We start from the raw sequence: 15,587 nt of genomic DNA, 5'->3' as shown, positions 1-15,587 counted from the left end.
AGCATGCTGACTTGTGACCCTAATCCCCAGCATCCTGTACGTAAAAGTGAAAACCTCCTTTGGTGGTTCTCTGTGCCATTTCCTAGGGTTGCAGGATTTCGTACACTAGGTTCAATATCAAATACTAGAAACACCTTGCTAAAAGCAATCACTTCCAGCCGTACCTTACTGAGAAACTCTCCAACCTCCCCCATGATCTCAACACCACTGGCCACTGGGACAGCCTCAAGAAAGGCATCCATGAGGCATGTAAAGAATCTCTAGGCTTCTCCAAAAGAAACATCAAGACTGGCTTGACAGGGAAAGGAGAGCATTCAGAGCTTGGAAGAATGACCAACTCCAAATAGAAGCAAGACTCATATTGCCATGTTAAACAGAGACCCAGAGGAAAATCCAAAAGCAAAGGAACAAGTGGTGGGAAGACAAAGCAAAAGAGATCAAAAAGTTTGCTGACAACCATGATATGCATAGTTTCTTCAGCACAACCAAAGCTATGAGCCAAGCAAAGCGCAATCATATCTATGAGCCAAGACCACAAGGAGACATCCCTCTAAGATCCAAGGCTAAGACAAAACTCTTTAGAGACATCTCCACCATCAATACATGGTAAAAGGAACAGTTTCAAGAGCTTCTGAACTGAGATTCCAGATACCAGAATCATAATCATATTCAAGAAAGAAGATAACTCAGATTGCAAGAATTACCATGGCATTGCACCCCTGTCCATAGCTGGGAAGATCCTCACCCACATTCTCCTCAATAGATTCACTCCCCTTGCCCTTCCAATATGTTTTCAGACTGTTCAGAAGTACAATAGACATGATCTTTGTTGCTAGACAGCTGCAGGAGAAGTGCCATGAGTGACACCGAGATCTTTATGTGGCCTTCACTGACCTAAGGCCTTTGATTCAAACAATGGAGAGGCCCTTTGGAAGATCCTGATAAGACCTGGATACTGGGGTGGGCCAGTAGGGGGTGCTCCTGCTTTGAGCCACCCATCTTACTGCGCCCGACCACCTTCCAGGCTCCAACTGCCTCCCTAGGGGTGCCTCGCATCTGGCCGACCACCTTCCTGGAGCCCACCCACAAGCCTGAGGGTAACGCCACCACCACTCAGTCTGGAAGGATCGTGGATCTGCACCCTCTGAGGAACAGAGGCCTAGTAGTCCTTGAGGGTACTTGATCCACTGCAAGAACTTGGGTTGCTTCCCTCAGTCTGAAGCACAAATAGTGGTCTCCCTTAGTCAGCTGAACCAAGAGGACCCCAAGGCATAATCTAAGCCCCTCTCCCAATAAGTCTCCCATGCTAGGTACACAAAAGAGTACTTTATTGGTTACAAGGATTAGGTTTGGAATAGGGTACAGGGTAGAGCAATACCTCAGAGCAAACAGTGGCATGGTAGCCTTTGATCATGCATTTGAGTTACTGCAAGCTATATATCTAGTTAGATCTCAGGTAGCTTACTCACAGGTATCATCCAGAAGCAGGGGAGATTGCTTCTGGAAGCAAGCAATCAATTGATCATGAGTTCCAAGAGAGAGTTTCAGATGGTTCAGCTTCTCTGTGAGTTTTCATCATGGCTACTGCCCCTCATCTTGGGCAGTCCTTCACTTATATAGCCCTTATGATCTCATTTACCTGATCCAGTGGAGGCCAGCAACTGTTGGCTGCCAGCCAACCAATTTGAAATACGTCACTGGTTGCCAGATACACTGCCAGGGTCTTTAGCCCCCTCCCAGTCTGGCTGGCATTGCTTAGGAAGCTTAAGCTCCCACCCAGCTATGTGATGACAGTCACGTAGGCAGAGGGAACAGGTTTCCCCATCCCTCTAGAACGTATCCAGCTCAGGTTACAACTCAGGGTTACCTGAAGCTGATAGGGCAGAAGTGCCTGCCCTTTGCAGTGACCATAGGGAAAGACAGAGATGGTATTCTGCCACAGATGCCCACTAAAGTTTTTTACCATCATCAGACTTCTTTGTAATGACACAACAGCGATTGTCCTAAGCAACGGCATGGAAAAAGACTCCTTCACCATTAGAACTGGAGTCAGCAAAGACACATGATTGCACCAACATTTTTTCCCATCTATATCACACCTATTCTGTATCTCATTGCTGACAGACTTTCATCTGGAGTCAGAATCCAGTATTGCATGGACGGGAATCTCTTTGACATCAACCAATTACGTTCCAAATCCAAAATAACCAACACCTCTATTACTGATCTTCAGTATGCTGCTGATCGTGTTGTGTATGCCCACTCAATTGAAAACCTCCAAGTCACTCTCAACTGCTTCTGTGAAGCACATGAAATGTTTGGACTCATTGTCAACCTCATGAAAACCAAGATATTTTACCAACCTTCCCCAAACCAACCAGCCGCTCCCCCACATGTTACAGTTAGAAGGGAATCCTTGGAAAATGTTGAGCATTTCCCCAGCTTTGGTAGTCACCTTTCCCAACAAGTAAACATTAAGGGTGATATTCAGCACCAAATAAGAGTTGCCAGTGCTGCCTTTGGACATCTCTAAAACTGTCTTTGATGAACCTGACATCAGGACCCAAACCAAACCTCTTGCCTACCAAACTGTTGTCATCCCTACCCTATTGTATGGGTGAGAAACCTGGAAAATATATCAGAAACACCTGAAAGCCATGGAATGTTACCATCAGTGACGTCTTCGGAAAATCCTCCATATCACTTGGAGGAAGGACAAAAGAGCACATGCTAGTGTTTTGACTCAAGTTAACACTACCAGCATGGAAGCCATGCTTATACAGCCTCAGTTCCATTGGACAGGAGACAATATATAAAAATACCAAATAACCAGCTCCCAAAATGGATCCTATACTCCACCAATGGTCGCTGCTCTAGAGGTGGAAGAGACTCAAGGATATCTGGAAGGCTAATCTAAAGAAATGCAATATTAACATCAATACTTGACAGACTCGAGCACTGAATCATCCCCAGCATTCCATGAAGTACAACAAGGCACTGACCATTTCAAGCAAATTCACTCCACTATGGAGGTGAATAGGAAAGAGAGAAAGGGAAAGAGCTGTAACCCAACATCACCATGATCCACTCCTTTCTTCTGGAACAGTATGGCATGTCTGCAATAGAACATGCAGGTGTCAGACTGGACTCTTCAGTCATCTCTTAATTCACTGATGACTTCCAAATCTACTGGAAGACTGCCATCCTCATGTTGAGAGACTACTGATGACAACACTATATATGACCCCTGCTAACACACATTTATGCCAGTGTCCAAATTTGAACAAGGTTCAAAGGCAGACTAGGGTCAGGAGACCCTCTATTACAGGACTGGTAGCCCATAGGTGCATTCAGCCCTTGAAGAGTTAAACCATGGCTCCTGGGGTTCCTGGTCTAGTTGCTGCTCTCCCATATATTCTGTAAACTGCTCTGAAGTGAAGGGAGGGCTCATTTGTCCAAGTTACCCTCCAAGTCTCTGGCTGCTGCCACCAGTCTCTGGGCTCACTTCCTTCTCCAGCTTCTGCTGCCTGCCCCTGTTCCTGGGGACAGGGCAGGGTGGGGTGGCATGACCCATGGGGCCAAGGGATCTCAGGGCCAGGGGGGACTTGAGGCAACCAGGGACACTGACTCAGCACAGCAGAAGTATTCACATGGCATGCTATGGGGGTAGCAGCACAGTGCAGGGGGGTGGCCCATGCACTGCAGCAGGCAGTCTGGGGAAAATGGGTGGCTGTCAGTCTCTCAGAAGAGAGAGAGAGAGAGAGAGAGAGAGAGAGAGAGAGAGAGAGAGAGAGAGTGTGTGTGTGTGTGTGTGTGTGTGTGTGTGTGTGTGTGTTCGTTCTTAGGCCAACATTGTCCTTACCCTTAAATAACAAGTATCCCTCCTTCGTGCTGATCCCTTTGTATATGTAGCAACTGTATTCCCTTCTCAGCCTTTATCTGCTAGTATAAATAAACCCAAGTTCGTTACTTTCAAAATAATACGTTTACCCACAGTATAGCTACAACACTTAATACATTGTTAACAGTATGCCTGCATTCCTGCAAAGGTATGACTGTAGCTCATCAGATATACCTGAATTAGCTTGACTAGTTGCATCAGATACTGATGGATCTGCAGTCAGCGCAGAGAGCTCCATGCTAACATAGACAGAGTTGCATTTGTGCAAACTGTAGTCAGACCTTTACTGAAACATGGACATGTGTCAAGAAAGGCGAAATCAATAGCTAGAGGTAAAGTTTCCAAAAGAATGATGAAATATTAATAGTATATATGCCAAGCATCTCAGTCTTCCGTGATGCTCCCAGCTGATCTATATATACACAAAGGTGGATATAGAAAATTTAGTTTGCTGGATTGTACCTATGTTCCTCTTACCTGGAAGAGAATTGTAGAAGCCTAAATAGGATTTTCAAAATTCCATCTGGGAGAACATGAGGAGATGACACTTTATATATTCTTAACTAGGAATGGGAGTTGGCATAAAATACAGATACCAAGCCCGGTGAATCTGAGAATACCTTAAGAATACTGCTCCTATGGCATATCTAACCAAAATGTTTACTGCAGAGTTGACTAATTAGCGCCACAGTAAATCATCAACTTCTACAAGTGCAGTGCTATTAGGACAGAGTAAATTAACTCCGCCATAGGATAGTATGACCAGGCAAGTACTATCCTACAGCAGGGTTATTTACTCTGCTGCAACACATGTCGATGCTGACAATGCTTCAGTGTGGCTGCCTGCCAGGCCCGGTCAGGCCCCCCGCAGCACTTTGAGCTGGGTTAGATCAGCCCCAGGCAGGCTGAACCCCAGGGCCTCCTGCCAGCTGGGGCTACTCCACCGTGGTGTAACATGCTGTGGTCCTGGGTACACATGCAAACATGGCACCAGGAAGCAATGAATTCCAGCACAAACTGCACCAGAGTTTATTCAGCCACATTAATTGCATGTATAGACACACCCCCAGCCTTCTGAGGGGGGGAGCCCTTTTTCCCCCTTATTTCTCACTCTGAATCTCCTCACCTTTTGATACACACTTCCTGTCCATTCCTCCATTCCCTCTTTATCAAGATAGGAATGAATACCACATTGGGAATCTGCTTGATAGTCACTTCAGAATCTCATGGATCCTAAGGGGATTACGCCACACAAAAATGGCAACTCTTACACACTGCTCTCCCAAACTCATGGAGCCACTACTATTAAAATGAATGGAATCTCACACATACTAGACGAAAGCAGATGCGTGTAGTAGAACCACACTGTGCCTTGCCACCCACCATCCTCCAATTCTGCAATTCCCATTGATTCCACAGTCCTTTGTTCTTAATCTCAACAAGACAAAAGCCAGCATTCATTCTAATTTACTTATTTCCCCTGCCCCCTCCCTATTTTATACGGAAAACAAACATAATTGAGACATGAAAAGATAACTTCAAGGGAGACAAGCATCACCTAAGTACATCAACAATTTTTCTTTAAGCAGACAACTGCAATATAAACAGGGAGTTTGATATATTTTAACATGTTAAAAGCAAATGTCCAGGTTCCAGAACCTAAATACACTACATACAAATTCTGAAGTCTAAATAAGTCAGGTATCCAGGTTGTAGCTGTATTGGTGTCGAGGAAAAAGCAATCAGGGCTTGTGGTAGAGGTGGTATCTATTATTAAACCAACGACATTTTTGCAAAAAATTACCCAAGAGAACTTTTACAATCTTTTCTCCAACGCCTGATGAAGGGTGTTTGTGCCCAAAAGCTTGCAGTTAAAGAAATATTTTTGCAAAAATCTTGTTGGCAATAAAAGATATTGCCTCTACCATGAGCCCAGAAGTCTAAATAAGAAGCTTTAACGTTCAGAGGTGCCAAACCTTCACATTTCCCATTGTCTGAATTCTCAACAATCCAGAGAGTTAGTACAGACAAATATTATGACTCCTTTCCCAGAAATCCTGCTTGATATTTAACTTCCTTTAACTAAAGGTCAGTTTGAAGGCACACACCATTTGACAACTTTCAAGCCCAACTTTAGTGCACAATCTAAAACATTCTCAGACTCACCTGGTAGCTTGGAAATCAGAAATGATCTATGTTAATAAATTTCTAGCTCCAGACTTTCACTTTACTAACAGAGTCCACAATAATACTACTGTGACTTAGAGAACAGCATGTGCATTTCTGCAAAGCCAAGCTAAATGATAATTGGGTTGACTGTCCCTAGTATGAATTATAACTCAATTCTCTCTCTAGACATTATAAAACTATTACTTTAGTTTGCAAGACTAAATTCATTCTGTATATTTCTTTAACATGAGAGTCTATAAATCAGACAGAAGTTTCAAGCTACAACTGATTGCCTGGGTCTGATCTTCAGTAATGTTCTGTATGTATCCTCCCATACTATGCAACAGCAAATAAAAGAGGAGTTTTACATTAATTGTACACGTTAGTTGCTGGACCTAAAAAATTTACATAGAATAGAAAGCCCTTTCACTTCTGTTTTTATTGCCTCTAGAAACATCTTGATTATTATATTCATACATGAGAAGTCAGAGACATAGGAAGAAAATCAGACCTTTTGGCCCAGGCTTTATATGCTTATTTAAATTGCATTATTACAAATGTTGTAAATATGCATACATATGCACACACTTTAGAGTCATAGCTTCTTGCTCCACATGTTTAACCCACAGCCTCTCTCTCTCACATTCTCTCTCTCTCAATCAAGGGTATTTAATTGCAGATTTAGCCTGACTGAAAAGTGGCTGTCATGCCTATTTTCAAGGATACACTAGAATGAAGGCATACTTGCTAGAAACCAGCAAGACCTTCCCCAAATACAGCATTAACCCTAAGAACACCAAGAATATTCTGTAAGTTGATCTGAAGTGAAGGGAGGGCTCGTTCTTCCAAGTTACCCTCTCACCCCCCAAAAGCATGCTAAATACAGATGGTTAAGAATTTCATCAATTCATATTTTAAATTCTCACATTTCATTGAAGCAAGAATTCTCTACGAAATACTGTCAAGAGGAATTTTCAGTTTAAAACTAGAGTTTTAATTAATAAAATTATATATAAAAACAAAATAAGTGTTTTAAGGAAAACAAATATATTCACTGGAAACGGAAGGACATTTATGCTGCCTGTTTGAGCTATAACCTCCTCTTTCCTGAAGACAATTCCAAAACAATTTTGCCCAGCCTTTGTTCTGATCCTGACATGCAGTTTCTGAGCCCTCCATCTCAGGCCCCCTGAGACATGACCAGGGATCCTGGTTTTCCCTGATGAAAAAAAAATCATAAATTCTCTGATAAACCCCACAAATCCGTGGTTAAAATGAAAGGCCTCCCATAGCCCTCCTGGTGCCCCTCACTCCCCCCCCACACACCCCCAGCCCTGCTCCTGCACCTCACTCCTGCCCCCACAACCCCCCAGCCCTGATCCTGCATCTCACTCCTCCCCCAACAACCTCCCAGCCCTGATCTTGCCCCTCAACACACCCCCCCTCAACCCTACTGGTTCCCCTCACCCCTCAGCCACCCACAGCTCCTGCTAGGGGACCCCTAGCTGCCAGGACTATGGGACCAAGGACCCAGGTCCACAGCCCCCTTCCCCTAACAGGAAGCGGCGGCTGCTGCAGTGGGGCCCAGCTCCCTCCACCCCTGCTGCCTGCCACTGTGGGCTCAGGGTGGGGGCCTGCTCCCCATTGCTACATGCACTCCAGGGAGTGCATGTAGCAATGCTACATGGGGGAATCTATGCCCCCATCTGTGATTGGGGCAGGGGCTGAGTACTGCAGACTTCTGCCCTGCTGCCCTCCTCCAGTGCCTCCGCAGCTCAGTGTGTACAACCCGGCACTACAGGGCACAGTGAAGCTGCACAGGAAGCTGAAAGCTCCGCGCTGCCCTGGTGAGGTGTCCCCTGTCGGTGTAGCTGCAGCAGGCACATGCACAGGGTCCAGGGCAGTGTGAAGCTTTCAACTGCAGGCAGCTTCCTGCATGGCTCCGCTGTTCCCTGCAGTGCCAGGTTGCACTCACCAGGATGCAGAGGCCCTGGAGGAGGGCAGGAGGAAGGAAGCTGAAGCCTGAAGTGGGCAGCATGCAGCCCCCACCCCACACACAAATCTGGGGGATGCAGGGTCTCCCTATATCCCCCCTGAAGTGCATGCAGCAGCAGGGAGCTGGCCCCACTCCCACCCCCTTGACAAGCCACCCCCGGCCCAGTTCTATTCCCTACCAGGGCCCTATGGCCACACATTGTGGCCCTGGGCCTTAAGCCCCAGGCACTGCCCAGATGGGCAGCAGCCACAGCCCTGTTCAACTCCCTCCCTATGGGGGCCTCAACCCCCTCCCCCCACCACTTACCTGCAGGAGCTGCTCTCCAGGCTGCCTGGGGCCATGTGAATACACATGCACGTGGTGCCCCCTGCCTGACCACCCTCTTCTTGCTCCCTCCCAGCCCCTTGCAGGCTGGAACTCAGCCAGCCTGTAGGGAGTTTGTTTCAAAACTGCAAAATCTATGGGTTTCTCCAGTAAAATGAGAAATCCACGTTTGCCTCCGGTAAAAGGTAAAATCCACGCTTTACTCCGTTTTTCCGTGTGAAACAGGAAACCCAGATCCCTGGACATGACCCACCAGGCAGCTCCTTCACTGCTGCAATCTCAATCCACCAGAACAAACAAGTAGAATACTTGTTCTAGCTACCAGTGTCATCCCCTCCATAACTCTTCTCCCACTATTTTCAACTCTCTTTTCAAGTCTACATAAATATATATTCTCAGACCTAGAATTTGTCTACACAGACAAATTATTACAGAGCAAGTTAGCATTGCTATTTACTGTGAACTACCTCTCCATGTGGATATTCTTACTGCATGGTAACTTACATTACTTCCATGGCTGAGTATGCTACCTCTTGCAAAGGCACTCATAATACATACTAAAAGCATCCACACAGGGATTTAGTGCAGTGTAGTCAGGGCATTTTAAATTAATATTGCTGCTATTTGCAGTACGCAAATGTAGCCAAATATCAGCAAGCCCTTAAACTACTACCATTAGCAAAGGAAGATGGCTTGATTGTGGAGTGTATAACCATGGACTGGACAGAAAATCTAGCAAGATGGAATGGGGCAGAAGATGGGATAGGGCAGAATAGTATCCTGAAAGACTCCCAACCAACCCACATGCCAATTACCAAAAGACGTTGTCAACCCCTGAAGTGTGCACATTGACCAAAATACTTCAGGACATATAGTTTGTAGAAGTCAAATATCCTATATTATTGGGGTTAAAGTATATTTCTCCCCCTCCGATTCCATCCTCAGCATGAATCCAGCTGTTTTTTCTTCCATACCTGTCCTGGTTCAATGTAGGAAAGGCTGTCTTGGAATGTCTATTAAAAAATGACAACAATGTACATATTGGTCTCATGCTTCATCATTATTATACCTTGATGTGAGGCAGGGTCATTACATAATATTATTCCTAAAGCATATCTAGTAATCTACTGTCCCAAGAACAGGTCTTGCGTTATATATTATGTAAAAATTCAGAATGACACACAAATATGCTACAGAAGACCATGGAATAGTTAGGGCACCATCAAGGTTCATGTATTTCAAAAACCCAAGGAAACATAACTGTTTTTGCAGCAATTTCTCTCCCCTGCTTTCTCCATTCCCCATTGTTATGGTTGCTCTCATTTTTCTTGCCCAATACTCAGTACAAGCAATTTATGGCAGAAACTATATTTCTTCTACTTATTTGTAAGGCACCTAGAACACTTATAGGTACTATAAAAATAAAATGGGCTTGTCAATAACAAGATGATTTGTCTATATAAATAAAAGAAGTCTTCATTCTTGTAAAGTACCTTCTGTTACAGGGCTATCCAATGGGCAGCTTGCAGGTTGAATGTGGCCCACAAGCAGCTAGCATGCCGTGTACAGGCCCCTACAACTACCTCTCCCAGTACAGCATAGTAGGAAGGCCCAGGAAGGGGTGGGAAGGCCGCCTGCTGCCAGCACAGCCCTTGGGGTGGGAGGAATCCTGGGGAATCCTTTCCTGCACTAGATTGCCCATGCGTGCTGTCTTTGGCTGCACTAAAGTTGGACAGCCCTGTACTATTACAATCTTGTGAATAATAGAATGGAGTCCCTTATCTCTTCTAACATAGCTGTACCTTGAAACAACATTTTTAGAGACCAGACACCCATCTGGCTCGGTAGACAATATATATCTGGTATTTATATGCACAAATATGGTTTCTGAGACACTGCAAATCCAACTAAATATGCAGGGGAGAGGGAAGGGGGAGCAACAAAATTTAGTGAAAATGATCAGCTTAACCTATTCTCCTTCAACTGGTTATTATTGTTACATAAAAATATCCTATAAGAATTTAGGTAGAATTAGTGACATTCTACCTAAACCTAGATCTGTTCTTCAATTATTAATACTTTAAATTCCAAATTACAGATTAATTCTTCAGATTGTTATTCAAAAGCAAGTTTTTCTCTTTCCCTCAGCTTGTGGTCAGCTTCTCTCTCTGTAGTATTCCATTTAAAACTCTTATCCCATGTAATACAACCAGCAGGATTATTCTCATTCATACAAAGGCCACATTCTTCCAATTAACTTCCTTAGAATTTGAGATATTTGTCTGGATTTTTATAATTGTAGCAAACCAGAATTTCTCCCAAGAATATCTAACCTGTTTCTAACCAAATTAATTACACACTTTATTTTTGTATCTTGCAGAAGTAAACCTAATGTGTTAAAACAAGTAGGTAAGAAAGCAAATCAAGGTTAAGGTCAATGTGGAAGACTGGAGATGCTAAAGCAGCAATGCAAGAAAAATGCTAAAAATGTAAAAAGGAGTAAGTTTAAATTCCAAATAAAAGCACATGGATGGCAACAGAGGGCCACAAACAGCGCAAAGAAATTAAATATTAGTCTTTTTAAAGGGTACAGTTTTTTTAGGTGGGGCTTGATACAAATATGCTGAGTAATTATTTAAACAGTTACTCAGGCAGACCAGTAGCAAACTCTATGTCTCACAGAGAGCCTTTAATGAAGTCCCTTCCCACATATATAATCCCCAAGCACACAAATTTACTTCACATTGATCATGTCTACATGAGATGTTGACTACGGAGCTGACTCAGCTCCACAGTAAAGTCTCAGAGCCTATACATATGGCCCTATTAGGTTTCAGTAAACTAATAAACACTGCCATAGGACACCACTTGTAAACCCAAGTACTGTCCTGCTGTGGTGTTATTTAGTGTGCCGCAATGCACATGCAGACGCTGAGGGGGCTAGCTGGGACCCGAGGGTGCTTCAGCATGGAGACTGCCTGCTGGCTAGCTCTGCACTGAAGGACCCAACCAGCCCCTCCACAGCACACAGAGCTGGGTCGGAGCTGCCCCAGGCTGGCAGGCTGACCCCTCGGGCCCCCTGCCAGCCAGGGCTGCTCTGCCCTGGTTCAATGTACTGCAGTCCTAGGCACACAGGTAAATGTGGCACCCAGGAGCAATAAACTCCAGTGTAAATTGTGCCACAGTTTATTCAGGTGCATTAATTTTATGAGTAGATGCACCCATTGTTAGGTTCTTTTAACATGACGCTCAGAAGTAACAGAATTTCTACAACTATTGCTCTTATATCATGCCTAAGTCTCACTGCTGTTAGGCTAGAGTGGCCCAAGGAGAGCTTACATGAGCCACTAGCCCATGCAGCCAAAAAGAGTGGTAGTGCTTTAACTTTGCTTGAGGAGGTTTTTGAAATGCAACAAAACCAATTCAGTACAAGAAAAGGGATAAAGGACTATCTGAAGCCAGACTTGGATATAATAAGCTTTTTAAAAATAGTGTAAATTCTACTCTTTATGTATTCAAATGCCATACAGTATAAAAATGAGATGACAAGTAGCTTTCATTATCCACCATGACACAGCTAAAGTATTAATTGGTGCGCACTGTATATAACAAACATTAGGAAAATTCATAGTGGAAAAAAGTAATTGTATTTTTTTAGAAGTTTAATTACATAAAAGTTTATAACACGCATGAAACCACAGTAGGTAGATGTCACCATTTCATTTAAAAACAAAACGCTTGAATTATCCCTAATAATTTCAAATTAATATCTAAAGTATTTGTACAGACATTTGTTTGCTATGATGGTAACTCATTAGAAAAAAACTAATTCATTAAATGCTCCAGTAAACAAGAGAATTTTCCGTCATGCCCTAAAGATCAACAAACTGTTGTCTGTCTGAATTTGAGACAGCAAGTTCCAAGGGTTAGGCCTGACAGCTAATACTGATGTGAACCATGAACATATCTTAAAGCAGGGATGTCCAACTAGTGGCACATAAGCTGCATGCAGCCTACAAGTGCTTAACTTATAGCTCACGGACTCTTGCCATCCTTACATTCTCAGCTCCCCATGCTTTCCTCCATGAGTCGGGGACATCACTCCTCCTGGCTGTCACTGCCTCTCTCCATGCATGGACTGCTCCTGCTGATGCTGTGTGTGATTGCCACCTCCTCCCAAGGCTCTCTCCCTCCTCCAAATTCTGCTTCCTGCCACTCCCCCTGAGGGCAGAGCAGTCGGGCCTACAGAGGTTGCAGCAATGGCATGGGGTTATCCATGGCCATTCAGAAGGTGGACAGCCATGTCTCAAAGGAAGACCACTACATTGATGATCCTTTTGCCAGACACATTTTTGAGGCCATCTAATACTGTAACAAGTTGTATAAAAAATTCTTGACCTAAGAACTACTAAAAAAACCCCACAAAGCTGCCCAAAGTTTACCAGGTACCTTCTGGCAAAAGTACAGACTGGCAGGATGAATTTAACTGTTTCCCCATATTGTCAGTTTTCTCCCTTTCCAAGACTTTTTTGTACAAAAACTGAGGGGATAAGGAAAAGCATTTTAAAAAAAACCCAAAAAACAACAACCAACAACAAAAGTGTCTGGGAAACTCAGGGACAGGTGATAGGCTGGAAAAAGGTTTTGACTTTTTTTTTTCCTTAAAAAAACTGATTCGATTTCCAGTGGAAGAGAGGCAATACAGAGCAATGCACCTGAATGGTCACAATACTCCATATAACATATCCCAAGTCCCTCCCTCCCTGACCCGTTTACAGCATTCTATTAAAAAAACATGTTCTCTCATTAACACAAGAACAGTTTCAAGCTCCAACATGTTTTGTCTCCCTCCTGTTTCTCAAAAGCAGACCCCCAAATCATTTTATTTTCAATTTTTGGAAGACCTAAACTTGGTTAGAGTGCTTGCTTTTGGGGGAAAAAACCCCATGAACATGGGAGAAATGTTCATTGGCTTGAATGTAGCTTGAATCAATTTCAAACCTTGAAGCTGGAAACTAATTATAATCCAGTCTCTAAACTGTAAGACAGCTAATTAACTCCCTACTATTTAATGACATATGGTAGTGTTGTCCACATTTGTTTCGCAGTCATCGCTGGCAGCCATCGGTCTGGGGAGACCATGGAGACTGTGTCTTTGGTGGGTTACCGGGTGACCCTACAGCTTCTTGAATGGCTGAGTCAGATGCATGACAAGCAGACCCTCCGGCAAGTTGCACATACAAACTCAGTTGAGCTTGCCCTGGTATGCCAAGTACCCTTTTGTCCTCCTTGCCTCTGATGCCTCTTCTCTAGCTCATCATTTCTCTGTTCCTAAGAGGCTACATTTACACGAGCCGTTGACTGCGCAGTTGTTATTACGCAGTCATTTAGTACTTGCATACACAAGTGCTAAATGACTGCGCAGGAACCGGCATCACTGCGCAGTAGCACCCCTGCACAGCTTTTTGGTGAGGCTCGTTAGTACCGCGCAGTAGTGTCGCATCACGCTTCGTGCTGCATGATGCTGCTTCACAGCAGTAACGATAGGGTGGCCATCACAGAGGACATTCTGGTTTTCTGCTCCTCTGTCCTCTATTGATACAAAACCGGACGCCTTTATGTCCTCTATTTTTTTCTTAATAGAGACATAAAGGCATCCAGTTTTGTATCAACAGAGAACAGAGGACAACTGGATTATCCTCTATGATGGCCACACTAACTAACGAGCTACTGCGCAGTCCGTGTCTTGTGTAGACAAGGCTTGCAGTATTTCGCTTTTAGTACTGACAACTAAGCTCGTTTGCTTCAGCAGTCATTCAATCCAGTCACACCCAGGACACTGTGCTTAGACTCTTGTCATCATCACAGAGACTGGAGGGGGGGGAACCCCCCCAAATAAGCATCGTTTCTAGATCTCAGGACATGAGGTGCTCACACCATAGAGGGCAGGTGAGGGGGGAATGCCGGAGAGCATCCTGAAAGGAAAAGGGCCCTTCTCCCTCCATCTGTGACTGCATCCGTTCCCCTCTCTGCCACTTGGGTGAGGTGAAAAAGGCAAGGGGAGGAAAAGGGCGAGTGAAATGATGGGCTGGCAGGTCAGGAAGGAGCAAGGGCCCGCCTGGGAGGGAAGGGAGGAGCGGCGGCGACTCCGGCAACTTTTTGAGGAGCAGAAAAGCCAGGAGTGAAGCAGCCGCGAGGGAGAGACGCGGCTGCCGCCTCCCCGGGCAGCAAGTGAAACGCCCGCACGCCCCAGGCAAAACACAGCCGGGCCAAAACTTCGTCCCTGGAAAACTGCCCTGAATCTCCCCTCTGCCTGGAGAAGCGCCTCGGTGCCCAAACCCTTGAAGAGAACAATGTGTCCAACTATCGAGTTGGTCTAACAGAGGAGCTCGCATCTGCCCCACGAACCTGGGCTGCCCCAGGTGCGCGGCTGCCGGCAGCCACCCCCCGCGAGCCGCCCCGGCGGGAGAGGAGCATCCCCGCCGGACCCTGCATATCGCGGGGGGGTCCCCTCGGCACCGGGCTGCACCTCGCGACGCGGCGGGAGCCCCCCCCCGCCAGCCGCCCATTGCCTGCACAGGGGCACAGCTGGCGGCCCCGCTTGGGGCTTGCCCAACACCTCCCCCCCCCGTGCAGCCGGGGCACTGCGCTGCATGCGGCCGGGCCGGGCCGGGGGGCTGCACTCACCGGCCGGCGGCGGGCATCTCCCGGCTGCGGAGCGGCGCGGCGAGCAGCCGAGCGGCTGCGGCGGCGGCGGCGGCGGCGGGCGCTGCCTCCCCTCCCTCCCCCGCGCCCCTTCCGCTCCCATGATGTCATCCCGTGAAAACCTGCCATGCTCAGAGCCTGGCGGGATGCGGGGCCCCGGCCGCGCACCTGGGCGCCGCCCCCCGCCGCGGGGCCGGGCTGCCCCTCAGGAGCCGGGCCGCGGGCCGCACGCGCCTCGCCCCGGGAGGAGAAGCGGCGCCGCGAGGGGCCGACCCAGCCCAGCAGCAGCGCTCCGCATGCACGGCCCCTCGGTGCCGGCCTGGCTCACCCACCGGCCACCCACGTTACCAGCCTCGCGGGGCAGCGTTTTTCCTGGCCCCGGCGTCCAGCCGACACTGCCTTGGAGGGAGCGAAAAGCGTTTCTGTTTTATACCAAATCTGACCACAAAAGTACCCCCTCGTGGCTACCGTGCGGGGGGGGGTCCTTTGAAT

The 15,587-nt window shown here is 46.3% G+C and overlaps 1 protein-coding gene across 1 annotated transcript in view; it reads right to left on the bottom strand.

Annotated features, from left to right (window-relative positions):
- Positions 1–15,142, bottom strand: part of MARCHF1 (membrane associated ring-CH-type finger 1) — a 501,421-nt gene extending 486,279 nt beyond the window's left edge. The window contains exon 1 of the mRNA XM_019481434.2: positions 15,078–15,142. The gene's annotated coding sequence lies outside the window, so the exon portion shown is untranslated. The remainder of the gene's footprint in view (positions 1–15,077) is intronic.
- Positions 15,143–15,587: the final 445 nt, after the last annotated feature.

This window comes from Alligator mississippiensis, chromosome 2, assembly GCF_030867095.1.
Source record: "Alligator mississippiensis isolate rAllMis1 chromosome 2, rAllMis1, whole genome shotgun sequence".
Lineage (NCBI taxonomy): Eukaryota > Metazoa > Chordata > Crocodylia > Alligatoridae > Alligator > Alligator mississippiensis.
This window is presented reverse-complemented; position numbering and strand designations above follow the sequence as displayed.